The sequence below is a fragment of the Panthera onca genome, chromosome B2 (assembly GCF_046562875.1).
Source record: "Panthera onca isolate mPanOnc1 chromosome B2, mPanOnc1 haplotype 2, whole genome shotgun sequence".
NCBI lineage: Eukaryota > Metazoa > Chordata > Mammalia > Carnivora > Felidae > Panthera > Panthera onca.
In genome coordinates, this window is record NC_138343.1 from 17,953,262 (window position 1) to 17,970,018 (window position 16,757).

The following is a 16,757-nucleotide window of genomic DNA, read 5'->3' on the forward strand; positions in this document are numbered from 1 at the left end:
GGGGGAAGACCAAGGCTTTGGAGCAGCATTATATATTTTTTAAGACTTTATTTTATTGTTTTTTAACATTATTTATTTTGAGAGAGAGAGAGAGCACGTGCACCAGTGAGGGAGAGGGGGAGAGAGAGAGAGAGAGAGAGAGAGAGAGAGAGAATCCCAAGCAGGCTCCACGCTGTCAGCGTAGAGCCCGATATGGGGCTTAAACTCACAAACCATGAGATTATGACCTGAGCCCAAGTCAAGAGTGAGACACTTAATGGATGGAGCCACCCAGGCGCCCCTGGAGCAGGGTTTAAACAAAGCTCTGCTGCCTCCTACGTGACCTTGGAAAAGTCTTTGGGGATCACTGTCCCTTAGTTTCCCAATTGTTAAAAAGGAATAGTCTTTCTAAGTGGTGGAAAGTCAATCTGGCTATGAAGCCTTCTTCCGAATCTTCTCCTGATCTTCCACATACGGTCACCCTAGCTTACCTCACTCTTCTGGGGTCGCACTCCCTTTTCTACTTCCCTAGAGGCCTTCTTGGGGTAGCAAAGCTCTTTCCCTTCCGGGGTCAATTGCCCAAACAAAAACAAAAGCGAAAACCAGGCAAGAAACACAAACAAAAATGTTATCTTTGGTTATATTCTGCTCAACTTCAAGGAACAGAATAGTGACGGTTGTCTTTCTATGCAACGTGTCGGTTTCCAAATGTCTCCTTTGAGAAAAATGATGGCAGATTCATGAAGTGAATTTGCACGTTCAAGGTCTGTCCAAATCTGGGATATGCTTCTGCTACCCTTCTCGTACTAACTGCCTCCAAACTCCTCCACCTACATATTTTTGAAAGTTGAACTGATGTTGCAAGGGGTTGGTATTTCTACTAAGACCCAGTGTTTTACCATTCAGCAGCTGCGGGAGATCTGTATCTTGAAGATACTCTTTATCTTTTGAACATTTTCAAATAAGTGGAAACAAAACAGTTTTAAAATAGAAATAGGGCGTGGCTTCCTCCAACTTCTACTTTTAATAGCCCTATTAAATTCTTGACTTGAGTTCAGTTTATTTAATCCACTCTCCTACTAGCTTCTTTCCCACAGAACCTGTCATTAACTTGAGCTTAGACAGTGTATTAGGGCAGAGGGCTTGGATCAATCCCAAAGAAGCAGGCATTTCTTCTTTCCTAGACGTTAAAGCCAAACAAATTTGTCTCCAGGATATGTCCTGTGTTTGCACGTAACTGAAGAAGATCTTTGTATTTGATTCTCCCACTGGTTAAATGGTTTTCGATTCAGATTTTATGTTTACCAATTTATCCTTTGAAATGATTTCCTTAAACTCTATCCTTTCTCCTCAAAAAAAAAAAAAAAAAAAAAAAGAAAGAAAGAAAGAAAGAGAAAGGAAAAAAGAAAAAAAAAAGGAAAATTTCTTATAAATAAAGGAGGTATGGCCCCAGTCTGCTTTGGTTAGGGCCCTCGTGAATGATAGCGTAGTTTCAATCACTACCCTTCGATGTGTCTTCAGTGTTTTGGAATCTGCAGAGCTAAGTGCTTTTGATGATAACAGTTTTCCAATTTACTGATCAGTGCTGTTCTGTGGAACACAAATATCTAAGGCATTAATTCTTGATCCCAAGATGACCTGGGCATTGGGAAGCAAGCAGGAATGTGTTGGGGCAGCACTTAGGGTGACCATCTGTCCCAGTTTGCCCAGGACTGGGGGATTTCTCAGGATGTGGGATTACCAGTGCTAAAACTAGGAAAGTCCTGGGCATACCAGGATGAATTAATCACCCTAGACGCCAGCTGTCCTACCCACTCACAGCTGCAAGATAGTTGACAAAACAGTATTCGGGGCGCCTGGGTGGCTCAGTTGGTTAAGCGTCCAACTTCGGCTCAGGTCATGATCCCACAGTTTGTGAGTTCGAGCCCCACGGCGGGCTCTGTGCTGACAGCTCAGAGCCTGGAGCCTGCTTCAGATTCTGTGTCTCCCTCTCTCTCTTCCCCTCCCCCATTCACTCTCTGTCTCTATCTCTCATCTCAAAAACAAATAAAAATGTTAAGCAAAAAAAAAAAAAAAAGTATTCAATAACTGGATGAGTGTGGAAGGAAAAGAAATGTTTAAACCATTGATCCGGGTGGAGGGAGTAGAGGGAATGCAGAGTAGAAATGCAGATCATCAAAAGTCTGCAAACTGTAGTGTGTAAAACCCATATAGCCCTTCCTTACCTATCCTAAATCACTAAGGCGTGGGGACCAAATGATCAGCGTTTGTTGGACAGCTTTACAGTGAGCTGAAAAGAACTCACATACGTTATTCTAACTACACAGATGTTCCCCAGGGGGTAGGAGAATGTCTTAGGAACAACCTATATAATGCAGGGAGAACCTAAAAGGCAGATAGCAGCTATCGCAGTGTTAACTGTGTCTGAAGTCCCCTCCCCTCCACATCACATGTGACTCGAGAGGTCTTCTTTCTGTTAAGGGGAGACGAATAGAAAAGCGTGAAGGTCTTATGAATGGAAGCACTTATTTTAACATGTGTAAGAAATGGCCAGTAAAGCCAGGAAACATTAACTCATTTAACAGCAGCAGAGTCAACCAGCCATTTGATCTCTCCGACTCTCAATTTCCAAATTTGTGCAAGCTTAGCACAAATTGGAACTAGATGCTCCCTCAGGCTTCTTTCAGCTCTAAATGCTGTGATTATTCTAGATTCTTCCCAGAATAAAGAGGGGGCTGTTTTTACAGGAAAACTGCACTGGGGCGTTTTGTTTAAATTCACTTAAGTGCAGGGGAAAGTCCAAAACGTGGTAGGATAACTGACCAGAGATAAAATCCAAGAAGACTTGGAGGTGGGGTGGAGGGCGCTTGGCTCAGACAGACCAAAGTCCTTGGAGAGGAGAAACCACATGCGGGAGGGGTAAGCAGCCTTTCCGGGAGGCCCCCCCACCGAACACCCCACCAGGACTTCAGGGTCTAAACTGGGCAGTTTTCACGTGGGATGTAGGAGAGTGTTTGGGGTCCCGGGCAGGAGGGCTTTCCTTCTGTAGACCCCCAAGGAGCTCTGATTTGAATTGAGGACAGAATCCCAGATTTTCATGAAGGAGGAATCCTGTGAGGAGTGGGGCTAAGGAAGGGGATGGCTCAAGAGGAAGAGACTAGAGAAGGTAGATGAACTAGAGAAGCTAGAGACTAGATGGCTCAAGAGAAGAGACTAATGATGGCGGGAAGCTAATTACATTAGGATGATCTGAATATCTTCGGTTTGCTTAGTAAAAAAAGAAAAAAAAAATGGTAGCTTCAGCCTTCAATATGTTCACAGTTAAGTTCTGATCTTTTAAACCTGGCTTGAAAAGAAAGATTATGGGGAAGGAATATCATCCACCTATTCTCAGAAAACATGGCTATGGGGTAAATATACTTCGGGGAAAACCTTCTGATGCTCATGGCTTTGACCAAAAGCAGCTCAAGAAAGAACACGATATAGTCTGCAGGTCAGGAGATGAGATTTCAAAAGATGGGCTTGTAAGCAGCTGTGGCAATAAGAAACCACATTAACACAAGGTTAGTTCAGAAAGTGACTAATACATTTACTGCTTTGGATGTAACTTTCTTTTTTTCCTTAAATTTTTTTTTTAAGTTTATTTATTTTAAGAGAGAGAGAAAGAGAGAGCAGGGGAGGGGTGGAGAGAGAGGGAGGGAGAGAGAATCGCAAGCAGGCTCCACGCTCCCAGCTCCAAGCTCACCACAGGCTCGAACTCACGAACCGTGAGATCATGGCCTGAGTTGAAATCAAGAGTCAGACGCTCAACTGACTGAGCCACCCAGGTGCCCCTGGATATAACTTTCTAAGATTGTTCACCAACTGATGAGTTAATTTCATCAAATAAGTAGCCTTATGAAAACCCAGATACGTCCTTTAAAGCAGGGGCTTCTGCTGTTGGGCTGTTCTTTTTTACTTCTATGGTGTGGAGTAAGGCACCAGTTTGGTAAGCTCAGGGACGGTCGACCTCGGATTGAGGCATAGTCTGGCTAGGGCCAGCACTGCTCCCCAAATAAGGTTGGCACTGTGAAGTATTCCCAAGGTGAGCAAGATGCTTTGGAAGCACAAGGAGAGAGAACAGTACCATTGCTATTGACCAGGAGTAGAAAGGAAATGTCAGAAATGTCCCAGAAGGACTGAACATGGCTAGAAAATGCTGTCTGAAACTGATCCCTCAGGACATGGCAAAGTAATCTAGGGGGTGTGTGTGTGTGTGTGTGTGTGTGTGTGTGTGTGACAGGGGTGGAGGTGGAAGGGGTGATGATTTGCAACTGACTGGGCAGCAGGCTGAGGGGCATATTAAAAACTATTTCCATTTAGGAAGAACAGTGCTGAAGGTATCACAATTCCAGATTTCAAGATATACTACAAATCTGTAGGAATCAAGACAGCAGGTACTGGCACAAAAATAGACACACAGATCAATGGACCAGAGCAGAGAGTCCAGAAATAAACCCACCCTCATATGGTCGGTTAATTCATGACAAAGGAGGCAATAATGTACAATGCGGAAAAGACAGCCTCTTCAACAAGTGGTGTTGGGAAAACTGGACAGTTACGTGTAAAAGAATGAAACTGGACAACTTTCTTACACCATATACAAAAATAAACTCAAAATGGATTAAATACCTACATGTTAGACCTGAAACAGTAGCATTCCTAGAATGAAACATAGGCAGTAATTTCTTTGATGTCAGCTGTAGAAACATCAATTCTAGCTATGCCTCCTTAAACAAGGGAAACAAAAACAAAATTACACCATTAGAACTGCACCAAAATGAAAAGCTTTTGTATGGTGCAGGAAATCAACAAAACAAAAGACAACGTACTGAATGGGAGGAGATATTTGCAAATGATATATCTGATAAGAGTTGATATCCAAAATATATAAAGAACACATACAATTCAACACCAAAACAAAACAAAACAAAACAAAAAGAAAAAGAAACCCCAAACAATCTGATCAAAAAATGGGCAGAGGACCTAAAGAGATATACTTTTTTTCAAAGAAGATATACAGATGGTCAATAAACACATGAAAAGAAAGAAAAAAAAAGCAAAGAAAGAAAGAAGAAAAGACAAACAAAAACCCAGGCTCTTCAATGCACAGGACAAACTGGGGGTTGCCAGAGGGAAAGTGGGTGAGTGGGGTGGGTGACATAGATAAAAGGAATCAAGAATCTACTTATTTTTTTTAATTAATTAATGTATTTAGTTTGAGAGAGAGAGACAGCACGTGCACACACGGTAGAGGGGCCGAGAGAGAATCTCAAGCAGGCGCCACACTCAGCACACAGCCTGATGGGGAACTCGAGCTCACGAACCATGAGATCATGACCTGAGCAGATGCCTAACCGGCTGAGCCACCCAGGCGTCTGAGAGCACACTCTGACAAGCACTGGGTCACGTACAGAATTGTTGAATCATTACATTGTACACCCGAAACTAATATAACATTGCATGTTAATTACACTTGAATAAAAAAATTTATTTCTGCCTTTCACAAAGATGGTGTTGACGGTGAAGAAGGAAGTTCCTGTCCTTCCCAAAGGCAAAGCAAAGGCTTTGAAGTCCAAGAAAATGGTGCTGAAAGATGTTCACAGTCACACACACACACACACACACACACACACAAAAGGAAGATCTGCAGGTCATCTACCTTCTGATGACCCAAATGTCTCTGAAGGCAGCCCAAATATCCTTGAAAGAATGCCCCCAGAAGACACAAGCTGGACCACTGTGCCATCATCAAGTTCTCCCTTACTACCCAGTTGACCATGAAGAGCATAGAGGACAACACACTTGTGTTCACTGTGGATGTCAAGGCCAACAAGCACCAGATTAAAGACACTGTGAAGAAACTCTATTACCTTGACGTGGCCAACGTCAACACCCAGATCAGGCCTGATGGAAAGAAGAAGGCATATGTTTGACTGGCTCCTAATTATGATGCTTTTGGATATTGGCAACAAAATTGGGACCATCTAAACTGAGTCCAGCTGGCTACATCTAAATCTAAAATTTTTCACCATAAAAAAAAGATTTATTTGCATTTATGTCAATTCAATAACTATTCTTATCCCACTGGATGCTCACTGTGTTGGGCTGCCAAAAACATGAAAGACCCCATATGAGATTATACTTTAGTCAGGGTAATACGATATTCACATTCATAATCATAATGTAAAGAAGATTATAAAATGACATACAAGCGTTACAAAGGTTTACAAAGTGTATCATCGAGAGAGGAAAAAAAAAAGATCAGGAAAAGCTTCCTAAATGACAGGCCATTAAAACCAGACATATTAAGGCCATTATTTAAATGGGAGAGATGGAGAAGAGTGGCCCCGGTAGAGAGAGAATGACCTGAAGAAAAGTGCCAAAGGCAGGAACACAAGGAAGGTGGTTTTTCTGGAATATTCTTTTCAGAGAAAGCAGCAGTGAGAATTGACAGTGAGGTGGTATTGGTGATAATGAGGTGATATCTATTAGGAGTATGTTGATATCCGACATCCCATGAGATGTTTATAGTGAGCAAATCAATAAGCTGTGGGAACTCCCTGCAGCATGTGAGATTGAGAAGTTATTCTTAGAGCCATGCCTTAATTAGAAAAATATGTCGAGTGTTAGAATGGTTTGAAGAGAGAGAGACCCGGGCTAGAGAGGGCACTTGGACGGATCTAACAATCTATTTGAGAGGCATGACGGGCTGGAGTTAGAGTGGCCGTGATAGGAACAAGTTGGGTAATACTCGCTAGAAACCATCCCAGACAGAATGTACAGAATGTGCTGATTAGATATGGGGCACAAAGCAGTTGGCTCCCAGGAAAGAATGGCAGTGCCAGTCACGGAGACTCTGGCGAAGTGGGTTTGTGGGGAGTAGGGAGGTGGAAGGGGGAACATATCAGCAGGTGTCAGCGGGAGCCTCAGGAAGAGATATCCAAAAAAGAGGGAAATGTGGGGGGCATGATACAGTGTTATGATTCATCAGAACCCAAACCGTGATGTGAATCACCAAGTAACAAAGAACATTAAGAGCCAAAAAGCAAGCTGAGGAAAGATTCAAGGGGGACAGTCACTGCAAATTAAAATTTCCCCGTAATTCTGAATTTCTCTGAGAGTAGTGACTCTAAAATCAACTATTAACCAAGGCTCAATGGTCGGCGACCAAGAATCTGAAAAGAACAGTATTATCCATAGTTGGATGGATAATATCCATTATCCAAGTTCCTCAAAGAGGGATTGTAAAAGCAATGCCCTTTCACACATTTGGCAACATGACAACCTTTACATAGTGTTGAAATCGTAGCTCAGAAAAGTTAAAAACAGAACCACCCTCCGATCCCCAAATTGCACTGCTAGGTATTTACCCGAAGAATACAAAAATACTAATCCAAAGGGATACGTGCACCCGCCCTGATGTTTATAGCAGCAGTATCTACAATAGCCAAATTACGAAAACAGCCCAAGCATCCATCAACGGATGAATGGGTAGAGAAGAAGCTGTGTCTAGATACAACGGAATATGAATCAGCTATAAACAAGAATGAACTCTTGCCGTTTACAATGACATGGGTGGAGCTAGAGCGTATTACGCTAAACAAAATAAGTCAGTCAAAGAAAGATAAATACCGTATGATTTCACTCATATGTGGAATTTAAGAAACAAAACAAATGAGCAAAGGGGGAAAAAAAAGAGAGAGAGAGAGGGAAAGCAAGAAACAGACTCTTACCCATAGAGAACAAATTGGTGGTTACCAGAGGGGAGGTGGTGGGGGGATGGGTGAAATAGGAGATAGGGATTAAGGAGGGCATTTGTTGTGACAAGCACCAGCTGCTGTAGGGAAGTGTTGGGAGAGAGAAATATATACATTTACACAATAAACGTATACTATGCATTTACCTAAATGTATCATATAAATGTACACATATACAATAAATGTACATATTTATACAATAAACGTACAATAAATCCAATTCAAAGAACTGTACACATCTTATAGGGAGTCTAGGTTGCAAAGTCAGGGTGTAAAGAGGAGATGACACACAGTCAAAATTCCTCTGGAGAAATCCCTGGGGAACGTGCCACATTAAGACGACACAGAGTCTCCCGAATTCCAACATGGCCAATTTTCCCTCTCATCTTGATCTAGATGGTAGTTTCTTCTAACGAGCCCCAGACGAAGAAGTTGGCTGGAACTGAGGAACTCTGTGTTATGAGATGTACACAGTATCATTAACGTTAGAGAGCCATGGGGACGAAGGCCCATCATGGGAATAAACAGAATCCACCTCGGGCTCACTCGAAACCCCAGACAAATTGCATGGAATGGAAGGCAGGGTGGGATGGCCCAAACCATTTAAATTTACCCACCGTGTGGGCCTGTGTGTGCCCATGTGTGCGTGCATACAGTTGAGTTTGTGCAAGTTGAATGAATAAAAGTTGAGACTCCATTGTGTTGAGCATTGCTCACGTATCAGGGGTTGTGTTAGGCGTAAAGGAAACAAAAATTATCAGGTGTAGCTTCTACCTTTGAAGCTAAGTCTCAAAGTCCGCTGGGAACACAAACACAGCACTACAAGACTAATAATAGTACAGTGTGATACAGGAGGAGTGAGTCCATGGCAGTGAGAATTAGGAAAGTCTTTTTAGAGAGTGACCATAAGTTGACTCTTACAAGAAAGGCCCATGTCAGTCAAGTGAGGGAGAAGGAGAAAAAGCCCAGAAGATCGTGGCAGGGCAACTGGCATGAGTGAGGCAGGGACGGTGGAAGTGGCACATTTGGGACTCACAAGTCACCCAGGTAGAGCTGGAGTACAGCATGGGATGGGGCACATAGCGAGAGAAGGTGCTGGAAAGCCTAAGAGACCAGATGGCAATGAGTGCCCTGCGCTCAGTGAAGGGGCTAGGACATCGTGTTGAAGGTGATGAGGATCTGCCTGAAGGTTTTCAAGGAAAGAGATGATCACATGATCAATTTTTATAAATGTCATCCTTGTCACTATGGAGATGGATGAAAGCAGGCTGAGAATAGTCGGGGAAAATACGTTGACCCTTGAATAACGGCAAGTGTTAGAGGTGCCAACCCCTTGTGCAGGAGAAAATCCACACATAACACTTTTTTTAATGTTTATTTATTTTTTGAGACAGAGAGAGAGAGAGAGAGAGAGGATGAGTGGGGGAGAGGCAGAGAGAGAGGGAGACACAGAATCCAAAGCAGGCTCCAGGCTCTGAGCTGTCAGCACAGAGCATGATGCAGGGCTCGAACTCACGAACCGTGAGATCATGACCTGAGCTGAAGTTGGACGCTTAACGGACTGAGTCACCCAGGCGCGCCTCACATAACCCTTGAGTCCCCCAGAACGTAAGTACCAGTAGCCTACTGTTGATTGGAAGCCTTACCAATGACAAACAGCCAATGAACACATATTTTGTATATCATATGTATCATGGACTGTGTTGTGACAATGAAGTAAGCTAGACAAAAGAAAATGTTAGGAAGAAAATCATAAAGAAAAGAAAATACATTTATAGGGCTCTATTGTAAAAAAAACAAACAAACACCTGTAACTGGACCCACGCAGTTCAAACCCGTGTGGTTCACAGGTTTGCTGTAATTAGAAACGAGACGAGGGGCACCTGGTGGGGGGGGTGTAGTCGGTTAGGCATCCGACTCTTGATCTCGACTCAGGTCATGATCCTGCGGTTTGCGAGTTCAAGCCCCACGTTGGGCTCTGCTCTGACGGTGTAGAGCCCGCTTGGGATTCCGTGTCTCCCTCCCTCTCTGCCCCTCCCCTGCTTGTGTGTGCTCTCTCTCCCTCTCTCAAAATAAACCAATAAACTTTAAAAAAGAAGAAAGAAAGAAGAAAGAAAGAAAGAAAGAAAGAAAGAAAGAAAGAAAGAAAGAAACAAGACTACTGTAGGAGACAAGAGAAGACAGATGGCGGCACCAGAAACAGAGAGGAGGCTGACAGCCAGGTTCAGTTTATTGACTGTTCAGTCTGTAGTCAGCGCTATGCCAAAAACTTACACGCATCGCCTTGCTTCTTCTGCCAGTAACACCTATGAAGGTGGGGTGGCCAGGTCACATCGTCCCCGTGGCCGTCATACGAGGTGCCCACCTCAGTTCATGTACCACGTCCACTGAGAAGGCTTCCCCGACTCACCCCATTCAAAGCAGGTCCTTTTCCGTATCAGCCTGTGTTCTCTGCAGAGCACTTAACAGAATCTCTAATTATCTTATCTGTCTGCTTTTTTTTTTTTTTTTTTTTTTAAATTTTTTTTTTCAACGTTTTTTATTTATTTTTGGGACAGAGAGAGACAGAGCATGAACGGGGGAGGGGCAGAGAGAGAGGGAGACACAGAATCGGAAACAGGCTCCAGGCTCCGAGCCATCAGCCCAGAGCCTGACGCGGGGCTCGAACTCACAGACCGCGAGATCGTGACCTGGCTGAAGTCGGACGCTTAACCGACTGCGCCACCCAGGCGCCCCTCTGTCTGCTTTTTATTATCCGTGTCCCACGTCTAGAACATACACTCCACGAGAGCAGGGGTCTTATTTGTTTCATTCACTACTGTATCCCAGTACTTAGCACGGTATCTAGGTGCTCAACATTTATTAAATGATGACATTTTATAGGTATTTATTACAGACGGCCTTTTAGAGGCGAAGGCCAGAATCACAACAATAACAACGATAAGAATTAACGCTTAAAATATGGGCTGGGCAATAGTCCAACTCATTGAAGCCTCACGTATTTGATACAAAATTATTATTTTCCGCATTACAGATGGGAAACTGAGGTCCCCAAATTCAGGTCACTGGTCCGAGGTCACCCAGCTTGTAAATGGCAAAGCAGGGATTCAAATGCAGGCAGTTTGGCTCCAGGCTCCACGCTTTCACCACCTTGGCTTTGCTACTTGAAGACTGGGCTTTTGTATAAACACCGGGTCATGTGGCTGGGATGGGGCAGCTAGGATTCCAGCCTGGCTCTCCCCAACTCTTGGAACCCAAGCTCCAGGGAAAGCCAGATCCCCCAGGATGGGGCAGTGAGAACGACGGAGAGAGAGAACCCAGCCTGCAGGGAAGAGCTAGAAGAGGACACACAAAGGCGACTGTGTAAGTTGTGTTCTGAGTGCGTTGGATTTGCGGTGCTCCTTGTATCCACTCTATCCTTCACTGTGCCTCCTGCTTTTGGAGCAGAGCATGTTCCTCAGCCCTTCCGATTCCCTCTTCGCCTCTCGGTAAAATGGCGAAATGTGCGTTTCAATACTGACCAGACGAGATTCTTGAGAAGATTAAGCTGAGATAATGCAGACCCAGATGGGGCAGATGGGCAGTCCCCTCCTCTTTCCTGGACCTCCTGCTCACACAAAAAAGCCCCGAGTTCCAGAAAGAGGGGCCAACCATCCAGATGACTTAGGGAACAAGAGAGAATATTTTTGGGTGGGTCCCATTATACATCATTCCTCAAGCTCGACAAGACTCAGAATCCGCTAAGGTTCATCTTCTGGACACTTGCAGTTTTTGCAATAATTAATGAAGGATTCATAAAACCAGGTATAATTTAATCTAAATGTGTAACACAGATCTTATCTCTCCTTCCTCTAGAAATTTTTTTCTTTTTTTGTTTTTAAATTTCTTGCTAGGTTATATGAAATACTTGTCTTTGCGTAAGTCATATTTTCATCTTAGTTTCTCTTCTGCAAAATGGGGATGGTAGCCTTCCTTTTACAGGGGTCTTGTAAGGATTAGACGAGATCCTGCGTAAGTACTTTTGCAAAATAAGTACTATCCAAACATAACAAAGAAACATTATTAAAAATGTTTTTATGAGACAGAAGGGGTATGTTTATTGAGATGACACCACTTCCACAGAAGTAATTTAATTAGTATTCTCTAAGTTACGATTGTTCAAGGGCTTAAAGCTTTAGGTCTTAACCTGAATCTTGCCCTTCTAATACCAGATGGAGATGTTCATTAACACTCTACCTACAAGACAAGGAACGATTTTGCAGTGGGGAGCGTCCTTTAGTCTGACCAGCGTCACCCTAAGGAACCATCTTCAACTGTAGCCTGCCCCTTGGGAAAGTGACCCAACAAAGGCTCGTCAGTATCCTTCACCCCCTCGATTTGGTTAGGGATAGTGATTGGCACCAAGCAGGACAAATATGAGGTCTCCCCTAAACTTGTTGCTAGAACTCTCAGGAAAAAGACTCTCTTGTCCCCTAAGAGTGCCAACTGTCAGAACCAAGAAACGAGAGCTACTTGTGGCCATCTTTGACTGCAGGTGGGGGGAGTCTGTCTGAATGGGGCCACCACAGGCAGGGAGAGTGACCAACTTGGCCCAATTCACCTGGGGCTTTCCTGGTTGTAGCACTGGGAGTCCCATCCTGGGACCCCCGCCCCCCCACCTTTAGCTCTGGACAAAGAGACAGGTTTTCACACCACAGAGAGACCATCTGGCAGACAGAGTCCTGAATTCCTGAATATGTTGTTTCTACTCTTGATCCAGATTTTTTGGAGTCCTTTCTTGGGCATCTCAATTCTGTGACCCGATAGGCTCTTGCGTCTATTTAAGCAACTTTGAGTTGTGTTTCTGTTGCTTGCCACTTAAAGAGTCATAGCACATTCCCAAAGAATGTGCACATATAAATAAAACTCAGCGTTAAAAAAGCAAAATAAATCGAAGTAGGAAACACGCTATTTTTAGGTTTGAAAAATGAGGAAATGCGACCATGCGGTCACTGCTGAGGTTGAGATAATTTATTTGAAGAAGGGGCTCTGAAAAAAAAATGTATACAAATGGAAAAAGGAAGAGAGGCAAACGAAAACATTCTTATGGAGGAAAAACCTCACGGCATGAGAAAGGTCAGAGTAATGAATGCACGAGCAAAAATTCAAAAGAATAAACTTACACAGTGAGAAGGGGGGGAAAGTATAGCTGGAAAAAAAAGTAACAGTTTTGCCTTTTCCATTAGGGATGGACTGGCCCTGAAGTGTGACCAGAAGACAATTCAGCCATGGGAATGGACTGTAAGAAACAAGCCTAGCGGCTGTTTCTGTGGGTACTGAGCAATTTCACAAGATTTAAAGCAAAAATCGAAATGGCCTCTAACATTCCACCATGGGGCAGGGAGGCCAAAGACAATGCTATAGGAATAACCAGAAAAGCTAGAGAAAATGGTGGTTTCTTAAGGTGACACAAATGATTACAAAGATCTGATGAGTTAGAAAATCTAACCATGCACCAGAATTCAAGGTGGACTATTGGCTCTCTGTTTGTGCTCCTGGAGGGTTTCCTTTGAGAATATGGCCAGAAGGGAGAGGTCTAGACCATCTGTCTCTCCAAGAGCCACACGGAATGGGCTGATAGCCGCTCCGCCTGGCCTCCCCTGAAGAAGGATGTGAGACTGGGGCCTCTTACCCGGAGAGACTCTTTTTGGCCTGTTTTAGCACCATTTCTTTTTTTTTTTTTAATCTTTATTTCTTTTTGAGAGAGAGACAGTGTATGAGCAGGGAAGGAGCAGAGAGAGAGAGAGAGACAGAGAGAAAGAATGCAAAGCAGGCTCCAGGTTCTGAGCTGTCAGCACAGAGCCCGACGCGGGGCTTGAAATCACGAACTGTGAGATCATGACCTGAGCTGAAGTGGGACGCTCAACCCACTGAGCCACCCAGGCGCCCCTAGCACCATTTCTAATTCTAATGCAGATTGGAACAAGCCTAAGGGTTGAAGACCAAGAAAGAAATCATTTTCTCAATAGAAACACAACTTGAAAAAAAAAAAAAAAAAGCCAGGTGAAGCTACGTAATTCAGTGCTACCTCTGCGAATATTCTTTCTATTGAGTCTCATAAACTATTTTCACTTGGTTTTCTGATGTCATGTAACGGTAGGGTACTAGTCATTTCCTTGGTCCTATGACAACTGTGGGTGATTTGGGGAAGCTGATGTACCTGTGCATGGTATTTCTAACACAACCACTTTAAGTTAGGGTGTTAGGTAGAAGAGAGAAGGAACTTTTGAGACAGGAAAGGAACAACACTATTTGTACTTGCACGTTTTGCAAAAACGATGTTGACACCGTACTTACTGAAGGACTTTTCCTCTTATAACATGACATCGAACATAGAAGAGCTGGGGCACCTGGGTGGCTCAGTTGGTTAAGAGTCCGACTCTTGATTTTGGCTCAGGTCATGATCCCAGGGTTGTGAGACTGAGCCCTGCGTGGGGCCTGCTTAAGAGTCTCTCTCTCCCTCCGTCCCTCCCCTGCTCACATGCACTCTTTCTCTCTCTCAAAAAAAAAAAAAAAAAAAAAAAGAGCTGATATGGTTAAAAGCTATCTGGTAATGAAGGACCAGACTCACATCCCAAATCTTAAGTCCCAAAGGAGACTCAAGCATAAAATCCTGGAGTTACTTGAGGGTATGATTGGATTTTACATTGCCTTTGAAGATGGAGATATCCAACACGGGCTAGAGCATTTGAAGATACTTATTTTATTTAATTTATTTATTTAGAGAGAGAAAGAGAGAGCATGAACGAGGGAGGGGCAGAGAGAAAAGGAAAGAGAGAGAATCCCAAGCAGGCTCTGCACTGTCAGCAAGGAGCCCTACCTGGAGCTCGAACTCATGGACCCATGAAATCATGAGCTGGGCTGAAACCAAGAGTTAGATGCTTAACCAACTGAGCCAGGCAGGCACCCGATGATTGTTTTTTTTTTTTTTAATACCTTGCAATTCATGAAGGCCCACGTACAAGCAGGATATCCTTCTGCTTTCTCCCTAAACCAGAATGCCATCCCGCATGTAAGAAAGGAAGGAAGCAACGCCACAGGAGACGTCACATTATCCTGAAAAGCATCCCTTGTAGAATCAGATCTGACAGACCACTGACCCTGGACCATGCTTGCTTTTCTCCCTGGAGGATGCTCTTGGTGGAGCTCTCACCTCCGAAGGAGATGGAATGCATTTGCCGAGGCTAATGGGCAACCGGGAATCTAGACTCACCAGCATTTCCACCTTCCTACAAATTCCTCATAGCTGTATGTGCAGTGTTCATGTCGTTCTGGGCATTGAGTCTTCCTCGAGGAGAGGCAAAGGCAGAGATGAAGGGGGTCTTCTTACCTGGGCTCTCATTTGGTAGCTGGGGAGATTTGAGGCTCCAAGAGATTATGTGATTTACATGGAGCCATACTATCTCTCTGAGAAGGCAGAAGCCAGCATACCATACCACAGCCTATAGCAAAAATGGTTTCCTTTCCTCTGCCTATCTACATATCAGTCTTGGTCTCCTATCTTGTCTATTTTTCTAGGGCTGGAAAATGGGGGGGGGGGGGGATTCTTTTTTTCCCTTGGTTTTCTCTTTCTTTATTTACTTTGAGAGGAAGAGAGAGAGAGAGTGCGGGAGGGGCAGAGAGAGAGACAGACAGACAGACAGAGAGAATTCCAAGCAGGCCCTGCTCTGACAGCGAGGAGCCCAACTCGGGGCTCAATGCGGGGTCTCACTCGTGGCTCAATCCCAGGAACTGTGAGATCATGACCTAAGCTGAAACCAAGAGACAGACACTCAACTGACTGAGCCACTCAGGCGACCCTCCTTGGTTTTCTTATATTGATTTGACATTGAGAAGACTGATCATCCATCTGTCACAGTAACCAGACATTTAACCCCAGCCTAAATACGTGTTTTTCTTCTTTCAAGATGTGACGATTCAGGCTTTTGTTAAGAAATGCCTTCATCTCAGACCAGATGTAAGGAACCGCATGGCTGGTACCAAATGTTATAAATCAAAAGGGAATAGTGAAAAAAGGAAGGGATAAATACTGAAATGTGAAAATCAGCCTCTAAGTACTGAGTCCCTCCCAAATTATATGACAATGATGGAAACAACAGACAGAAGGTGGAAAGATGGCGGCCGTACGGAGAGGGAGGCCAGGAAAGACAGAGGGCACAGTACAAGAGCAAACCCTGTTCCCCAAGCCAGTCGCCCTGAGATTCAGAGCCCAAACGTGGTATTTTCCAGAGAATGCTGGCATGTTTATTGCCCAGCAGGCCCTGCCCTGCAGCCTGGGAGGACCTACCAGTGTTTCCAACTTGGCAGGCCCCCAAAACCAGAACAATGATTGTTTTTCTCCTGCTATAATAATGCTGTTGAGTTCATCAGAGGTCCATTTTGTATTTTTCATGGAGACCAAAGCTTGAGATTTCCTGCAGAAGAGATTCTATCATGTTTCATGTAGTTTTAAAAAGAATCCATCTGGTCCATTAGTAAAGGTGGAAATGTTTTGATGAGAAAAGAAGGAGCTGTTCCTAGAATCTCATTCTTGAGCTAAAGCAAAATGTATTTTCTTTTCCAAAAAAAAAAAAAAAAACAAAAACCCCTACCCGTGTGATACGGTATACACATGAGTCCAACCATTTCTCAACTCACCGGGTCTGAGGGAGACAACTCTGGTGTAAAACTTCATGCTTGGCCATTCGTTCATTCACTCACTCACTTATCTAATATATATTTATTGACCATTTACTATCTGTTCTAAGCACTGAGGATGCTTAGCAGTTAACAAGATAGGAAAATGACCCCAACTTCGCACAGCTAATAATGCAGAGGAGGCCAAGAACAACCTCATACAAAGACGTCAATGTGATTATTCCAAGGGGTGATACACCCTTTGAAGGAAGAATAAGGGGAGTGGTCAGCTCATATCTGGCTGATGGATGGGGTAGGAAGGAG

At 43.9% G+C, this 16,757-nt stretch overlaps 1 protein-coding gene across 3 annotated transcripts in view; it reads right to left on the bottom strand.

Annotated features, from left to right (window-relative positions):
- The window catches only part of GCNT2 (glucosaminyl (N-acetyl) transferase 2 (I blood group)), an 83,884-nt gene that overhangs the window by 37,940 nt on the left and 29,187 nt on the right, over positions 1-16,757 (bottom strand). The gene's annotated exons all lie outside the window — the stretch shown is intronic.